This window comes from Symphodus melops (genome assembly GCF_947650265.1).
Source record: "Symphodus melops genome assembly, chromosome: 6".
Lineage (NCBI taxonomy): Eukaryota > Metazoa > Chordata > Actinopteri > Labriformes > Labridae > Symphodus > Symphodus melops.
In genome coordinates this window covers 25777919-25795252 of record NC_136696.1, presented here as the reverse complement: position 1 = coordinate 25795252, position 17334 = coordinate 25777919, and the positions used below count along the sequence as shown (strand labels likewise).

Genomic DNA, 17334 nt, shown 5'->3' with positions numbered 1-17334 from the left:
TATATGAAAATCAGTTGTTCTGGCCACTTTTCCTGCTTCCAAGTGTAAATCTGCAGAACAAAATCTTCAACACAAACCACCACAATTTACTAGCAGACCACCCGCCGTCATGCATTGCGAAGTAGACGTTCAGAAGCTGTACTCAACCACCTCAGTGTGCATTATATTGCATTTTTCTAGCGGGTAAGTGCCGGGGGAAAAATAGTTCTTTACAGTGCAGCACAATGAGAGTAATCACAGAGAATGCATGGCTAACAGCTGCAGATGAACGAAGAGTGACGGGCGGGTGATGGAAGCTCACTATTACAAAAACACAACCAGCTGTTCTTCCTAAAAGGGATCATCTGCTTATTACTGCTATATCCAGCAGGAATTTCTCGCCTTTGCTTTATGTAGCACGGCAGACTGATTGAACTGAGGTGTGACTGTGTTCTGAAAGGTGAAGAAACTGTCTTTCAGACGCTATGATTCAGTGTATAAATGTAAAAAAAAAAAGTGAGGGGTGGGGAGGGGCTGACACTAAGAGCTGCCTGTATTGTTTGTGTTTGTCATTACATTGCCTTTGTGCCTTTGTGTGGACTTCAAATTGGCAATCAAACCTGCAACATTACCATTCTAATGGTTGGAGTAAGGGCTCTGTAAGGAGGTCACGGCCTACCTCGGTGGAGGAGAGAGACCTGTGATGATTGTCTTCAAGATTGTCGTTTTTCTTTGGTGTGAAGGGGCACACATATACACACATCAAGTGATTTTAGCTGCACACATAGATAATAACTCCAGCTTTCTTTTGTCTGAAGACCTCAGTCACCCCAGACGACGGCGCCGTATCGGGACACATGAGACGCAGTGAGAAAGGGCAGTGAACAGACGTGAGAGTAAACACCAAGAGTCAAAGTGAATGTGGGCATAAGAGGGAAACAGTGAATATGTAACTCACAGCAAACACTCGAAGAACTCAGCGTCTGCATTCAGTGGCTGCGCCTGCTGTCAGCAGCTTCACACATGATCACTATCAGGACCTGCCTTACAAATGTCAACTTCAATGAACACACACCATGTCTTTCAAGCACCCTGTGATCGAGCTGCTTCAAAATGTAACAATGAAAGGTCACTTAGGCAAATGTCAAAGACTTGTGAACACAAAGATGATAATTTGGTTTTCATTACCTGCTCACTGTCAAAGTCCGACCTAGCTTTGGATCAGATTTATTTGGTGCTTTCAAACTGTCCTGAACTTTTTTGGCTGTGGTGTTTATGTGACGTCCGGGCTCTTTGAATCCGCCACAAGCGGCTTCATTTCTCAACACCGGAAGTTGCCGCTTGTAATTATCATGAGAACTTCTTCTTCTCCGGCAGTGCTGCTCTGACAACGCAAACCTTTGGGTTATTAAGGGAGGAGGGAAGCGGAGCTGACACGCGAGGCACGCATGTATCTGGTGGAAGTGTTTCTCAAGGGGGAGAAATGTTTGGCGCTAACGACACGTACACTCACAGGTAATGGCTGGGTTTGTTTCAACGCGTCACAGATGCCTGATCGAGTCTTACCCACACGACTGGTAGAACCAGTGAAGGCATGTGACAGAGTCAACACAGCAGCATGCACCGATAACAATAATCTATAGTATTATGAAGACTGTTATTTTTAGCAAAGTTCTTTTTTTTTTACCTGGAACTCATCAGGATTTTTGCACTCCTACACCCCGTCTCTGTGCTGCATATTTTGCTTTATGCTGCCATTTCCTTTGACAGGCATGTGTTCATTTCCTGCCACAATATAGTAAGCCCGCACTGTCATTTCAATATTCTTTCAAACTCAGCTTCTCCAGCCTTCCCTGATTTGAAATCTTAGCACACAGTCTTAGCTCTGAGCCATGCTGTCCCGTAGAAGAAAACAGCTGTTTGCATGAATCTTTAATGCACACCCACATTGGCATGGCATTGAGGCAGATGAGGAATTGGAGAATCACCTCAATCGCTGATTTAAGCTGTTTCAAGTCCCCGCTGTTTCAGAATGTCAAACGTCTCATTTACTGGAGTGCTCCACTTAAAAATGTTAAAGGTTAGAAAAACAAAAACAGCTACAGCACTTCAGCCAAAGTGTGACGCAGAGTCCCTTTGCAGAGTATGTGGGCAGAGTGTCAACACAACGGAGAGAGACAGCTTTTCATCGTCTAGAATCACAAGGCTTTGCAAATCAAATGTCTGAGACGGGAAAAGAAAAAAATTGGAAATTCATATTCCAAAGTGAAAGCCAATATTTAAAAAAAAAGAGTGCAGTATCACAGCGTGTTAAATTAGACCAAAGAAGCTTCACAAAAGAACTTGAGGCATGATCGTCCTCTCCTCTTTTTGGTGAAATGAAAGTACACATAAGAGGATCACAAGTTTTAGGTACAAAGCTACATAAATGCACATAACATCATCTGACCCCTTTACAAAAAGTGTTTTATATGTTGTATCTACATGTCACATCCCTTCAAGACTTTTTCTTTAGTTTAGTTTCAAACCGATTTTAAACATTTTAATCATCCTAGCGTGTCTTAAGAAATAAACACAAATATGGAGGACGATGGATGTTGTCAGCTGGCTGTCCTGTCAAGCACATTGAAAAAACAAAAACATAAGAAAAAGACAAGAGTTTAAATACAGGCTGAGAAGTTGTGTTTTCACTGCAATGAGCTGTAAAAGTAACCAACGCTTCTTGGTCTGCACGCTCTTATCTGGGTATTCTGTCGTTGGCAGCCTGACAGATTAAATGTCAAACTAGTTTGATATTTATAATTGGAGATAAGGGAAGATCAGACCCAAATAGGAAGCAGTAAAAAGATCGTATTGACAAGAATCTTGAGGAATATTTGGAAAAATAACTGGTTGTGACAAGCCTCAAATCAGGCCACACCCCCATCATCATGGAGTCGGTCTAAAACCGTCTAATATGGAGCTCACTCAAGTTGTTAACACAATGTGCTTGAATGCATCACAAATCAAGTCACAGCCTTTAAAGCCAATAGGAAGGGGAGTCTTGAAAGTTGCTGTGTCAGGGTAGTGGTGGAAATGTGCCACATTGAACTGGGGGAACCAGTACCTGACCAGTACCAAAGAAGCTCTGGCTCCAGGTTCCCAACGTCAAATGTGTCAGACTGGTCCGAACTGTGAAAATGTAGCATTTTCTATTGTAGCAACCTAAAACTCTTTATGTCTGAATTATGTAATTGAACTCGCCCGCACTTGTCAACAACAACAGCCAAATGTTATCCGTCACATTAGACGGGTTTAAGTTACACAACGATGTTAAATCGTTACCAGAAATGTGATTCATTTAGCTGCCTAATTAGTGACTGGCAAAACAAAAATGCAATTATTTGTTCATTTTTTGCTTCTACAGAGACACAATGAACGGTGGTGTTGGTACGTTTATGAGCACAATAACAGAGAGTCACATAGTGCTGCAGTGACAGCCAATACCTCAGAGCTGCACATAATATTGAGGTGATGAATTGACTTCACCTGCGTGCAAACCAATAATAAGCATGGCTGTATGAGAGCTGAAAAGCTCCAGCACACTGAAAGACAAACACACACACACAAACACACACACACATTGTGCTGTTGGTCTGTCAGAGTGTTTTGTGGTCTTAATTTAGAGGGATATTTAGAGGTCCCTCTGGATTTGGTATCCAATCCAAAGAGTAAGTATTTCTCCTCGTTTTATATTTCTCTGCAAAAAAGCACTTTGGTGAAATAAGCTTAAGAGTCAACACCATAAGCTGGATATGCTGCCCTGCACAGAAGAGCAACGCGGCTGTCAATATGGCTGCGAGTTTACAATTGTTGTGCTTGGCGACTGCTGTCTGTATCACACAAGTGTGAAAAGCAATAACACCACCAAAGTGCAACGGTTGGCGGTCAATATTTTCTCTCTCTGATAAACCCTCTGGGCAGCAGTGTTTCCTCATCTAGCCAACACAAACACAGCTTTGCAGTTTCAATCTGTCACAGTGTGTGAATATCAAGTCAGGAAGGAGAAAAAAGAAAAAGAAATCAAAATGTAAACTGTTGTCTTTTACCACTCTGCATTCAAAACTTTCACAGAGGAATCATCCAAATGTGAAGTTTAGGGATTGCCTGAGATGAAGTCACGCTCCTCAGCAGTGTCAGCGGGGTTAAAAAGAACTCCCCGCTGAAAGCAAATTAGTCTTCACGGCTGTTCCGCTGCGACTTTGATTCAGTTTACCTTTTTCTCATGGCACTCCTCTGCGGGGGGAAAGTTTTATGAAAAAGCAATCCGAGGAAGCTACTGTGAACTATACAAGAAATGTGTAATCGAGCACAGCACACTCTTTAGAGATGCTGAAACAAAAGAGAGAGAGAGAAGAAACATACCTGGGAGAAGTCAGATGTGTTTGTGGGAGAGAGTCTGCAGGCTGAGCTGGACGAGATGCATGAACACGTCTGGCTCACAGTTATCTGAGGAACGAAACAAAGACACGACATGTCAGGGAGATAACACATCTGTGTAACATCTGGAGCATCTAATCGAATGTATGAATCTATGTATGGAACCGTAAATGATCCACACAGCTCATATGGATGCATGTATGACAGGGGTTTGCAAAATAATTAAAATACACTCACTCACTCATATACTCACATTAAAATACAATCAGGCAAAAAGAAAATAAAATCAGGACAAATGCAGTATAAATAAGATGCTAAGTAAAATGTTAATGGTTGTCTGAATGTTCTCACTTGAAAATGTGGTTTTTAACCTAAATGGGATATTTCCTGGATAAATGAAGGTTAAATACATAAAAAAAAATAATAATAATTTAATTGATAAAGATGAAATTGGTTCCATTGTATAACAGACAATCAAAAATGTTTGGGAAAAAAAGTATCATAAAATGAATAAAATTGATAAACGACTGTGATTCAAAGTGGAAATAAACTTTTTTTCTTGATAACAGTTCTGAAATATAACACAATAAATGCTCGACTTTATAAAAATGTAAACCACCTCATAATATCGTTAATTTAAAGGCACAGTACGGAAATTCTGCCACTAGGGGGCTCTCAATTCATTCAATAACAGAAAGCAGATGCTGAGGCTCACAGGAAGTTATGCCCCCCCCCAACCTCGATAAATACTGACTCTGTAGTCAAGATGAACGGGTGAAACCGACCTTAAGGAAGAGAATATGTTTACAGACGATGTATCTGATTATCATTTAAATGACCTTTTTAATCACAGCAGCACATACAGCAACAGAATGGCAGCTTTCAGTAGCAGCTCACGCTTCCTCATGTAGTGGTCTTTTAACTTAAATCCGGTGTTCCCGTGGCAACGATAAACATGTCACGTCCTATAAAATTACAAATTTGTCTGGCTTTGATAACTGTTGGAAATATTTGAGGTAATATAAGTGCTAAAGCTTCAGTACATTTTTAATTAGATTAGATATCTGTGATGCAGTGCAAAGAAAAGCTTTCAAAAGGTTTTTGTTAGAAAAGCCATAATTAACTCAGGTTAAAATGAAGAGATAATAACACCCCCCCCCCCCACACACACACACACACACACACACACACAGCTACAAGTTACATTCAGTGACTCACACTCTCAGTCAACAGCAGCTGCAGACTCCAACGTCATACTTTTTTAAAAACAGATCTCCAGAGCACCTTGAGGAGAAAGCAGCGCTGTGCCGAGGACGTCCAGGAACGCTTCTTACTGTCGCCGTCTCTCTGCCCGCTTACACTGATGGCTGTAACAGTGTGTGTGTGTGTGTGTGTGTGTGTGTGTGTGGGGGGGGGGGGGGGGGGGGTTCAGCGCTCCCTCACTGAGGCAGGGTAATTGGCTCGAGATGATGGGCCATAAACATACATCACAGGGGCAGTGAAGCGCTGAGCAGACAGCTAACTAAGGCTCTCTTTTCTACGGCGTGGCTCTTGTTTGTCGTATACACACACACACACACACTTACTGTCTCTCATTCTCTGAATATTCACGCTCTTTGAGCACACACGCTGGCCCATCATTATTACCACACAGAGAGGAATAACAGCACCCCTTTCTTTCAATTTTTCACCACAAAGCTGTGACGGCTACACTCGACCCTTTTCGCAATATTTTGGGCATCTTGACCCAGAGGACGCTCTCTCCTGCCATTATCATGCACTGATATATAATAGTTGCCATCCATTCAAAATGCATCATCACCATAACAGGCAGGATGGCCCCTCTCGCACCATTACTAGCACCAGACACAGTGCTGGATAATAGGCTATCCTTTCCTGCGGTGCTATCGCCACGCCGCAGACTTTCCCTCCATTACCATAACACTCCTGTCATAATAAGCAGGGAGAGCCTTCCAGTCATGACCACAGCTCGCCGGGAGGAGGTCACTCGTGTCAGATTGTTTGCTCACACACGGGTAATTGGGAGAAATAAGGCCGGGCTGAAGGGAAATAGCGGCCGAGCTCCTCTTAGTTCCTTCGCGCGAGAGGCAGCATTTTTCTTTGCTGCTGAGCCAGTCGATGCGTTTCAAAAAGTGAGGAAATAATAATAAGAGATGAGGGGAACGGCGCCAGTTAATTTGGCCCACTCAATTGCTGCTGTTTGCAGCATCTCATGATGATGTATCATCGTGGATGCTTCCTTGCTATTCTGCATTCTCCCATTCAATGACCTGGGATGAGGAGTTTGTCCATAAAATCCACTTCATTCATCAAGCACCTTTCTTTTTATGGGATTTCCACATTTAGTTTCACAGGTCTTGCATGACACACACACACACACACACACACACACACACTTCAGTGACAAGCAGCAACCTAAGGACCCCCTAACTCTCTCGGCAGACTGGAACTTCAAGGGGAAGGGTAAAAGCGATGGCGTGGGGAGGGAGGGACAAGAGGGGGGGGGGGGTCGAGGCAATATGCTCATTATTCAGGAAGACACTCGAGGCCACAGGAAATAGCACACTTCATTTTTCTTGTCAAACTCCGGCTGGCTTTAATGGCGTGTTCACAGCGAGTGGTGAGACAAAGAGATGGCGTGGCCGCACCTGAGACGTGGGAGGAGTGCCGATAGAGACGGAGGCTGCCGCCGCACATTTAGCTCTAGAGCAGAACAAGCGAGCTGCAGGAGCTGCTAAATGTGTCACAGGCCCAAATAAATTCGTCTCACCTTTCAGAGAGAAAGTGTAGCAAGGTTTGCTTTCAAAGAGGAAAATGAAATATTGTCTCAGTTATACTCTCACTGGAGAGGGGCGCAGATGTTCCTTTTGTTCCTCCCATTCCACATCCGCCTGAACCGTCCCTCATTATTGCCTTCATTACCGGTGCCATCGATACAACGGGCGGCTGCCAGAAAACCTGGATGTACACACAACTCATCATCCAAACAACAATTAATCATCCGCCCAGCAATTACACACCTTCCACAATACCACTCATTGATTTTGAACACACGCTGACGCTTTTTCTCCGCTCCATATTTTGGATGGAGAGGTTTCCGGGAGAGCGCCGCCATGGCACGCCGCAGGCCATGCAAAGCAATCTTCTCCTGCTCCATATATCCGCTGGACTGGAACTGTGTTTCTGATCACAGAGATGATGGGGCAGGTGTTTTGGTGCGGCTACACTTCAGGAAGAGGCCTCGTTCCATCGCGCTCCAATCTCCAGGCATGGCAGCAGGGCCGCGCTATCAGACAGTCTCTTTTGTGCAGCTCCTAATTGGCGTAATTTATTGTCCTAACAGGCGGAGCAGCTGTGGCTTTACAGCGTAGCACCAATTAAATCCAGATGCTGGCATGAAAGGATGGGTCTGAACGTGACTCGGGGACCAATCTCTAATATTAACTCGGATCTCTGTGAGATAAATGAGACAATCTGTGACGAGAGATTCTCTTCAATGCATCGCCATCATGCTGATATAGAAAATTTTGATGAGAAAACAGTTCACAATCAGATCTCAGGCAGACGATATGCATAATCTCTAATAATAGAACGCAATTATCTGGTAGATTAAACGGCGAAACAGAAATCTGCAGGGGGACACCTGACAGCCACGGCGCCAAGACTGTGACTGAAATGCAACTCACAATTACTCCGTTGGACTCGTGTTCGGGTTTCACTGTTGTTAAAGACGTTTTTATTCTGCCACAAAATGGCTCCAGCAGAGGATCAGGTGAATATGAGCAGGAGATCTGGGGAATATGAGGGAGCATCTGAGAGAAAGCAGGTCGCTGTGAAGATTTCTCCCGGGCAGGGATAACCCCGACATACTGCGCTCGCCCCGGCTGCCTCTTCAGCCCGGGCCTCTTTAGACGAAGAGCCCCGGGGACAGACACAAATGTGAGTAACACCGGATGGAGGCAGCGCCGAGGTCACCACCTCAGAGCTGCAGCGGAAAAAAAGAGAAAGCGCAGATACACACAGCGAATCCTCGGGCCTTAAATTCAAAGTGAAGAGACAAGGAGTAATGAGAGCGTTGGCCAGGTTCTCCTCTTTATGTTCATTCGTCTTCTCTGTTCAGTTTTAATGAAGTGTTTGTCCGCTCTGCCATTGTTTACTCTTAATGGAGGGTGTTTGTTGATGTAATGTGCTCAGCCTACGACAAGTTAAACATCCTAATGGCTTCTATATTGTACGTTTTTCACACATCCTGACATGCTGCTTGGAGTGTCTCTTTTGTCTTCATCAGAAAAGTGCTGTTAATGTGTCGCAACCGCGAAGGAAGCAGGAAATACTGAAGAACACGCACATGGCTGGATGCTACTATACTTTAAGAGGAGAGTAAGAGAAATGTCTTCACAATTCTTAAACCATTAAGGTATTTACCTGAGTGAGAGAGGATTTCTCTGCCATGGGAAACACAAAGATTTTTTTTAGAAAACACCTCTTCTGGTATCAAACAGCAAAAAGCCCCCACCTCCACCAATTACCTCTACATGAACGTTTCCAGTGGACCAACATTTAAGACACAAGCGATGACTTCTTGTCTGTAAATTACGATCATATCTGTGCCAGTATTTAATCCCATAGTCTTCACACGAAGCATTATTGTTTTTCTTAAAGGCTTCCTCCTCTTCAGGGGAAGAAAAAAGAAATCGCAGCAGTAGATGGACTTGTACGTCTCTAAAGCGCCTTCCTCCACCTGACTTCACCCTGCCTCAGAGCTCCTCTGAATCTTATTACTCTCCTCATCTTACAACTGCCTTCAAACCTCTGAGACAATATCAAATACCTGTTTGCTGTAGCCTTGACAACAGTAGCTCTTCTCCGTGTTCACCGCAACCTCTCCCCCCCGCCCTCCCCCCCTGCTCCTCCTACTCCTCTTTACTCTGGGAGAAGAAGGAGTCGAACTCTGTTTGCGAGCAGAGAGCCGTAAGCGGAGCGACGAGCGTGGAGGAAAAAAAACCTCAGTGCTTCACAAGGATAAAGAGCTCTGACCCAATTAGTTGTCTTTGTTAAATAAAACTCCACCGGCCCTCGTTTAAACCGCCACGTACCCCACCCACCCACCCCTTCACACACTCCCCCTCCCTTTGCTTGTGTTTTTACAGCACAAAGTGATTACAGATTTAATTAGCTGAGGACCTTGCTTCAGGGAGACTCCTAAATCCATATTGATATTTCTGCCGAGTTCGAGATAGAGGCCGAGGCTCAGCGATGATGACTTACGAGGGAGGCTGAAGGGAAACATAATGAAAAGATGGTTTGCAACTTTGGCTCCCTCCTGTTTACTTTTTTTCCCCCCTGGAGGCGAATCACTCTGTAGCATGGTGATGTTGAGCTTTATGCATGGAGGGCAGGGAGCTGATCAATGCTGACTTAATGCTTCAGCCTTGGATGTAAACAGGGCTGCTGTCGAGTTCTGCTTCTGACATGTGAGGGTTTACTGCTCCTGCTGACATGTATCATCTGTCTGCACACCTACTTTCAAACACCTGGACAACATGATAAGAACCGAGTTACAGTTTAAAAGTCCCACTGCAGCTTTTCCCTCGACTAACAAGCTGCTCTCGTAGGTGTTCACGCTGATGAGATAATTTGAGGTAAACAACAAAAAATGCTTGGTTAGAAATGACAGAAAAATCATGCTTGTGGTCTACAAGGGGGGGGGGATGAGAGTATGGTCTTTCCTTCTACCCTCACTTTGCAATAACACATGGACACTTTCACTTGTATGTGCAATAATCTCAACCAAGTGCAATAATCGCAATAATAATCGTCTATAGCCATTTTTTGTATTTTTTTTTAGCTACTTCCATTTATATATTTTTTTAAATATTTTTTACGTTTTTTTCCAACGGAAGAGTGTTCTATTATTTATTCTATCTCATTCTTTATATTGTTACTTTTTTTGTTACCTGCTACATTTTATTGTATATGCTGCTGGAACCTAAATTTCCTTGAGGGAGTCATCGCAAAAGGATCAATAAAGTTCAGTCTAAGTCTAAGTCTCCAATCCATTTAGCAGACGCTTTTATGCAAAGAAATGCACATCAGAGAGAAAGTACAACAAAAGCAAAGATCTAGAAAGGAGGAAATAATGTCAGTGAGTGCTGACAAACGGCTGTCAGTCCGGACCGCAGAGCTCGCTGTGGAATCAGGAGCATTAAATGGAGCGGTGGTGAACAGCGGCATAGAGCGCACTGGAGATGACAGGGCGCACCAAATATGTGTGGAAGTTGACAGTAAGAAACTTAATGATAGTGCAGCCATATGTTAGAAGTCAGACTTCTTTTTTGATTCTTAATCTGTCCTCTAATCTCATCACACCCTGGATCACAAACTGTTGTAAGTCTCAGTGAGAGCTCGGAGGGATGTCGAGTGGCTTACTGGCAAATGTAGGAAGTCACGTTCAGAGTGTTCACATTGTAATGAGACTGGAAGTATCTTCAAGGGCAACAGTGAAGTGTCAGTTTCAGCATAAAAGCCTTCAGCTGAATGCCTACAAGAGATTTAATTAAATATTACCTGCAAAATAAATGTTCAATAGTGGTTCATTATTTTTAAACATCCCATTCTCTCAGCTATGAAAATCGACAAAAGCAGCGTGCTGTGGGTTTTCTTTTCATCATGACTGTACCAAGCAGGCTGTACAGTGCTGAGCTGCAGACTGGGGGAGCCCTGAGCGAACGTGCCAGAGAGGAAATGAAAAAAAAAAAAGAGGAGGGAGAGTATGAGGTGTCAGAGCGACTCGTCAAACTTCCCTCACACAGTATGAATATTTCACTCCTGACACACAGCAGCTCCACGACTGCACCCCGGAGACTGACAGAGACAAAGAAACAGGAACAAATAGATCTGATAGAGAAGATGGAGAGATAAGAAAAGATGAGATAGAGAGATAGATTCATGGATAAATTGGTGAAAAATGGATTAATACATGAGAACATTGGATAAATGTGTGAAAGATGAACTGCATGATAGATTCTTGTGCAATCAATAAATGCATGATGAAAAGATAAATGACAACAGATGGATAAATAAATATAGATAGCAATGAGATCGATAAATGTGCAAGGCTGCTCATAGGGGGGATAAGAGGAGAGTATCCTGTCACCCAATCACATGGGGGGGGGGGGGGGGGGGGTCCAGTAGAGGTTAGCAAAAAAAAAAAAAAAGGTTCATCCTTATAGATAGACAGACAGACAGACAGACAGACAGACAGACAGACAGACAGACAGACAGACAGACAGACAGACAGACAGACAGACAGACAGACAGACAGACAGACAGACAGACAGACAGACAGACGTCAGTTTCGTTGTAGCTCTTCCCCCACATGGAAACCTGTCTCAGGCTTCACCTCTCAGATCAGTTTTTCAGCCGGCAGTGCTGACAGGAGGAGCTCTCCACAGCTGACAGCGCTGCCTTCCTCTCTGAGAGCTCGCCCATATCACTCCAGCAGCTAATACCCAGGACAGAGCACGACACACCGCTTTCAATCACACAACACACCCACTCCTGTGAATAACACAGAAGCTATACCAGCACGCACTGCTGAGAGAATATATGAGGATGCACAGAGCTGCAGCTGAACATCACACATGTTATAGATAGTATACATAAACACATATTGGGGTTTGTGCAAAGATTTGTGTCTAATGAGAGTCTCCAGATACACATTTTCTTTAGGATGTTTTTCTTTTAACACCTGACACAATCACTGAAGTGGACAACAGCAAAATACTGACTTTATTGTATTAGAAGACAATAACAGACCACAAAACACAACTACGGCCCAAGACTGAAAATTCAAGAATGTCCCTTTAACTTTTAACTTCACTCTGGAAACCAGTTTTCCCATTTGAAAAGTTTCATTATGTTAACCATGTAATGCATCTTTTACTTTTTCCCCGTATCATTTGTGTCGTTTTATTCTCTCTGCCCTCCAAACTGCTGTACAGGACAATAAAAATGCAAACTGTCTCGGTGCAAACGACTGTCCGAGGCATGTGCCGCAGTAAAAGCATGGTTTCATTTTTAAGTGCTGTGTTTTGATTTAAAGTTCGCCATGTTGTGCTGGTCACTAAGTCGGCATGAGATGCGCTGCAGGTTTACGGGAGCAGCGGCGAGAGGAGGAGCACTGCAGCAGTAAATCTGACCTGAAGCACTTACTTCCACTCAGTATCCTATGGGCCATTATTGGTGGGTGTGCTCACACATCAAAGTGGCAGGGGTCTTCCAGGCTAAAAAGGAATAAGAAACAAAGGACCATTAAATCACAGGGAAGGGCCCGGCTTCTAGCGACACACACATGTACACGCACACACTCACACGGTTTAACACTGCAGTCTGAGGAGTGTGAGGAGAGTTTAGCACCCAGAGAGAAGGAGAGAGGGAGGAACGGAGTAGGAGGAGGAGAAGGAGAGAAAAGGAGCGCGACATTGATTTTCCACCCTCTGAAGTGCCAGTTCATCATTCTGTGAGACACACACTATCGATCCCCCGCCTTTAGTTTGTTTGTAATTTTGGGGGCTCAAAACCGTTCACAAAGATAGATCCTCTTATATGCCACTTGCCTCCCAGATGAAGAATGGAGGGATCAGAGGATGAGTGGAGATGACCTCATTCTGTGAGGTGCTCCTCAATCAGAGGAGGAGCGCTCGGGTGTGTTTGTTATGATACAAAGCAGCAGTCTTGCCTTAAGTTAGTTCTGTTTTTTTATCCAACATTAACACCATTAAGCACAGCTTTATGAGGGATTCATGACTAGTGGATCTGCATCGGTGGATTTAGGTTGACATGCCTTTATGGTTTCTATGGTATCTGCTGAAGAAATGCTCCACTTTGAAACCTCCTGCTCTTCTCTTCCACGTCCACTGGTAGAAAAGAAAACTCGTGCTGAGTGCTTTGGTCCAAAGAAGCCATTTGTGAGCAGTTTACTCACACCACATTACATCACTCTCTGCACATAAAATGACTTCCTTAAAGCAATAACCTCCCTCTGCCATTTGGAGCTGGAGTCAACTCGCTTACCTGCCAAGTCGGCACTTTAACTCCAAAGCTCTAATGCCCTTCAAAATGCTCTTTACCGAATCATGACTCGTTACATCTCGGAAAGAGTCAAATCTGAGAGTTTCAACGGAATAATGATCAGTGAGACGCACACGCATTCAATCACAAGTGGAGCTCTTGTAAAGGATTTAAAAGTTTTCCTCGTTCAAAACGTTGGCTCTTATCTGTAGCCTTGGACATCATTTGTTGCAGCTCTCCATTCAATATGTTTCAAACAAAATCTAAATATCTTTCTCATTTGTGGTTGTCATGTGACTTTTTTTCCAATTAGCTTTTCATGGCTCAGGTACATTGTCAGCCTCGATTATACTATTAATGTAGCTTTCAAAGAAACTTTCCCAGCACTGAACATGTCGTCTTTATAATGTATAAGTAATGCTCAGTAAACTACAGAAAATATAACACATAAATTAAGAAGGGACATTGTTTTAAATGAAGTAGGTGCAAAGGACATCAAGTATCCCCTTGAAAAGAAAAAATCCTGCACATTTCAAAAATGTTATTGAAACGTGTAAAATGAAGTTAAGATTTCAAGCATCAAGTGAAACTGAAAGTGTAGTGCTACGTTTTAAAATAAGGTAAATCACTGGAGGAGTTTTTTTTTAATTTGCATTTCCAGAACAAAGTCAAAATGTGAAGAATGAAGTTAAAATACGAAAAAACATGTTTGATCTTTAGTGTCAGGCGTAAAAAATGAAACATGGATGGAATGTATTTACAGTAAGTCCAAAGGTTGAATATGAAGATGAAATTTGTAAGTATGTAAAAAAATTCTCAACTTTGAGGAAAATGCAACCATTTCTGAAAATGAAGCCAATGCAGAGGTGCAAAATCCTGCAGTTTGTTGAGTGTCCACCAGAGGCCGGCTCCAGGAACACCAGAAGTCAAATACATACCACATTAAAAAAAGCCAGTTTTTATAGCAAAAATTAACATGTTTACAGCCTGATACAAAAAAAACCTAAATAGATCTAATTAGTTATTGTCGATTTGAAGGGGTGAATAAGATGATTTCTGAGATTTTATTCTCAATAAAAGGTTCTTTCTCTGATTTACGTTTTTCGTAAGCCTCGCAATATTGCAGAAATGTTTAATCCATTTTTGACATCTTCACTTTATTCTCTACATGTAATAAAATAAACCTCCCTCCTCATATCTTACTCATGTCTGATTTCTTTAAGAAAGCTGCGGCTGATATAGGTTTTAAAACTAGAGAGAAAGAAGAGCAAAGTTTCTTTTTTGAAAGAGCCAGATACTGAAGACATAAGATTTGTTTTCCTTTCTTTAAAAGTAAAGTGAGAGCATTTTGACACTGGCTTCTCTTCTCTGTGGTTGAGCTGTGGGCTGTAGGTGGTTTCTACATGTTTAGACTTGATAAACACTGCACTTCTCTCCTGGAGCAAGCAGAGAGCGCTTTCACTGCCAACACTGTTGATGGTAGGAGCGTATTCGCAGCATGTTTTCCACTGTGACCTCCGTCGCTTCCAGGGAAAAATTCTGCACCTGAGAGACAGCCACACGCAGCCTTACCTTAACATCTCATCTACATTTTATTGCGCCCCACTCCTCCCCCCATACAGAGCGATATCACTTCAGAATACCTTCGTACATATACAGATCTGCAAATCACACATAAAGGTCATCTTACTGTAGGGAACGTAGCAGTGACAGCAGGAAAACATCTGTTAACAGAGTCCACCGTGTTAAAAAGGAAAACTCACATAACAGTGTCACTCCACTATTCTCAAATCTTATCTTTCTCTTTTATACAAATGTGATCATGTTCTGAAGGTTTTTGTGATTAGTCTCAGAGGCCAAGGGGAATATTTTTCCACAAGATAGACCACATAAAAACACCACCGAAGTAAAGTTGTAAAGGCAGGTTGAAATAACGTCCGAGTTGCTGAATGAGGCTCCCAAGAGTCAAATGTTTCCATTCATCTTAATAGCTCAGTTTTTCTGTGGCTGTAAGCTGAAGTAAATTAAAAAGCATGTACCAAGACCCCATAGAGTTTTCAATGGAGACCGCCTCCCTCCTTCACTCTAATGATATCATATATTGTGAGAAGTACAGAAGTCAATCCACAAAACATTTTAAACCGTCGAAAACAACACATTTTAAGTCCCTTAAAAATGATAATAATTAACGACCAACAGTGTGGTGTCAGCAGAGAGCTTCATTTTATTCACAGCTGTTAAAAAAAACAAATCAGAGTTTTTCCACTGATGCTATGTTCACTTTTTGCCCAAGGATTCTTGATATATGCCATTACTCAAATCCAGGTAAAGGGGCAGGAGATGGGGTTGGTGGAGTTTTTTTTTAAATTAAAGCCCATAATAACTTTTTCCAAAACTCAGAACACACTTTGATAATCAGGTCCCTTTGTTGGTGAAAAATAATCCGAAACTGAAGTTTTCAGCTATTCAAAGTTTTGCACTCACAGCCTCGCTCAAAGCACAACAGCAGCTGATTTCATCCTGATCTGCACACTTTGAGCTCAAATGGGTGACTAATCAATCATGGAGTGTAGTGATTGGGAGCAACATAAGGCCGCAGATTGTTGGGATTTAGTGGCATACGTCTGAGAGCTACTGTTTATATAAGAGAAAACAAGTCCATCTGGTGGTTTCTGTTGAGTCACACTTACATTGTCTGTTCTGGATTTGTTCTCTCGATTAAAGCATGTAGATTTTAGGGTCGAGTCACCCTGTCCCTGCAAACTGTGCACTCATCTCTGTCTCCCTCCAGAAGCTTCCAAAGTGGCAGCATTTCTTGTAAATGGGCTCATCAGGAAAATTAAAATAATAAACCCATGAAAAGATAATAACTCTACAGATCCTTGAGATGCCATGTTGATATTGAGGAAAATGGTTGTGACAGTTTCTCCATAATGAGCCTCCATCCTTTCACAGTTAACAGAAGTGAAATGAGTGACAGTCTCAACACTCTGGGTGGAGGTCATCCGAGTGAAGTGACTGCCACATCCTCCAGATGCTCTTGCCATATTTGCAGCCTACAGGCAGTCTATCTATGGTACTTGTTCATTTCCTGACTCCCCAGGTTTTTAAAATGTCATTTATGTCTAATGGCCGTGCTCATTAGCTGCATCTGAAAAACACACTCTGGTCATTACCAGCTACATTTGCAGTCAGGCTTCATGCCGAACTCTCTTGTTTGAGTCATCCGTCTCAGCACCATTCCCTGGCAGTTGGAACCATAAATGACACAATGCACAAATCTTCTAATTATCTGCAACTATCTTTATCTGCTTACATTGCGAGTGAATGTGTTTTGACAAGGCTGCTTTATCGGTGTAGCGAGAAACCCGATCTGAAACAACATCCATCATGTTAAGGCTGCCAAGGCCACTTGGGGGACTGCACAGGCAGTAGCGCGCTTAGAATTGCACTTATACCTTGGTGCGATTCTCTTGTGTTCAGGCGAAGTGGGAGAAAGGGACTGCAATATAGAGACAATAGCACTCAACTCTCGTTCATTATTTACTTGTATCAGTGACAGATATGGACAAATCTTACATGAAAACTACGGTATGTCTGGGGAAAACACCCCAAAGAACATAGTCAGGGTCAAGAGGATCAAAAGTATATTTGAAAACCAAGAAATCCACTTTTGTCACTACTCCAAATAGAAGAAGTATTGTGGTCTCCATAATCGTGCTGTTATAATGCTTTAGTATCACAGCGCCACATGGTCTCTTTGAGTTCTGCATATTTTTTTAGAAATGTTGTGTGGGTGTACAACAGCCTGTCGAAGAAAGAAATAGAGAGAGGGGGATAGTG

General features: G+C 42.8%; 1 protein-coding gene across 4 annotated transcripts in view; it reads right to left on the bottom strand.

The window, feature by feature from the left end:
• mgat4c (mgat4 family member C) overlaps nt 1-17334 on the bottom strand; it is a 109252-nt gene that overhangs the window by 46443 nt on the left and 45475 nt on the right. For 2 of the 4 annotated variants that reach the window (XM_079345407.1, XM_079345409.1), the window contains 2 exons: nt 12634-12704; nt 4384-4467 (listed from right to left, as the gene is read on the bottom strand). The gene's annotated coding sequence lies outside the window, so the exon portion shown is untranslated. The remainder of the gene's footprint in view (nt 1-4383; nt 4468-12633; nt 12705-17334) is intronic. The other 2 variants (XM_079345408.1, XM_079345410.1) reach the window with 1 other exon arrangement.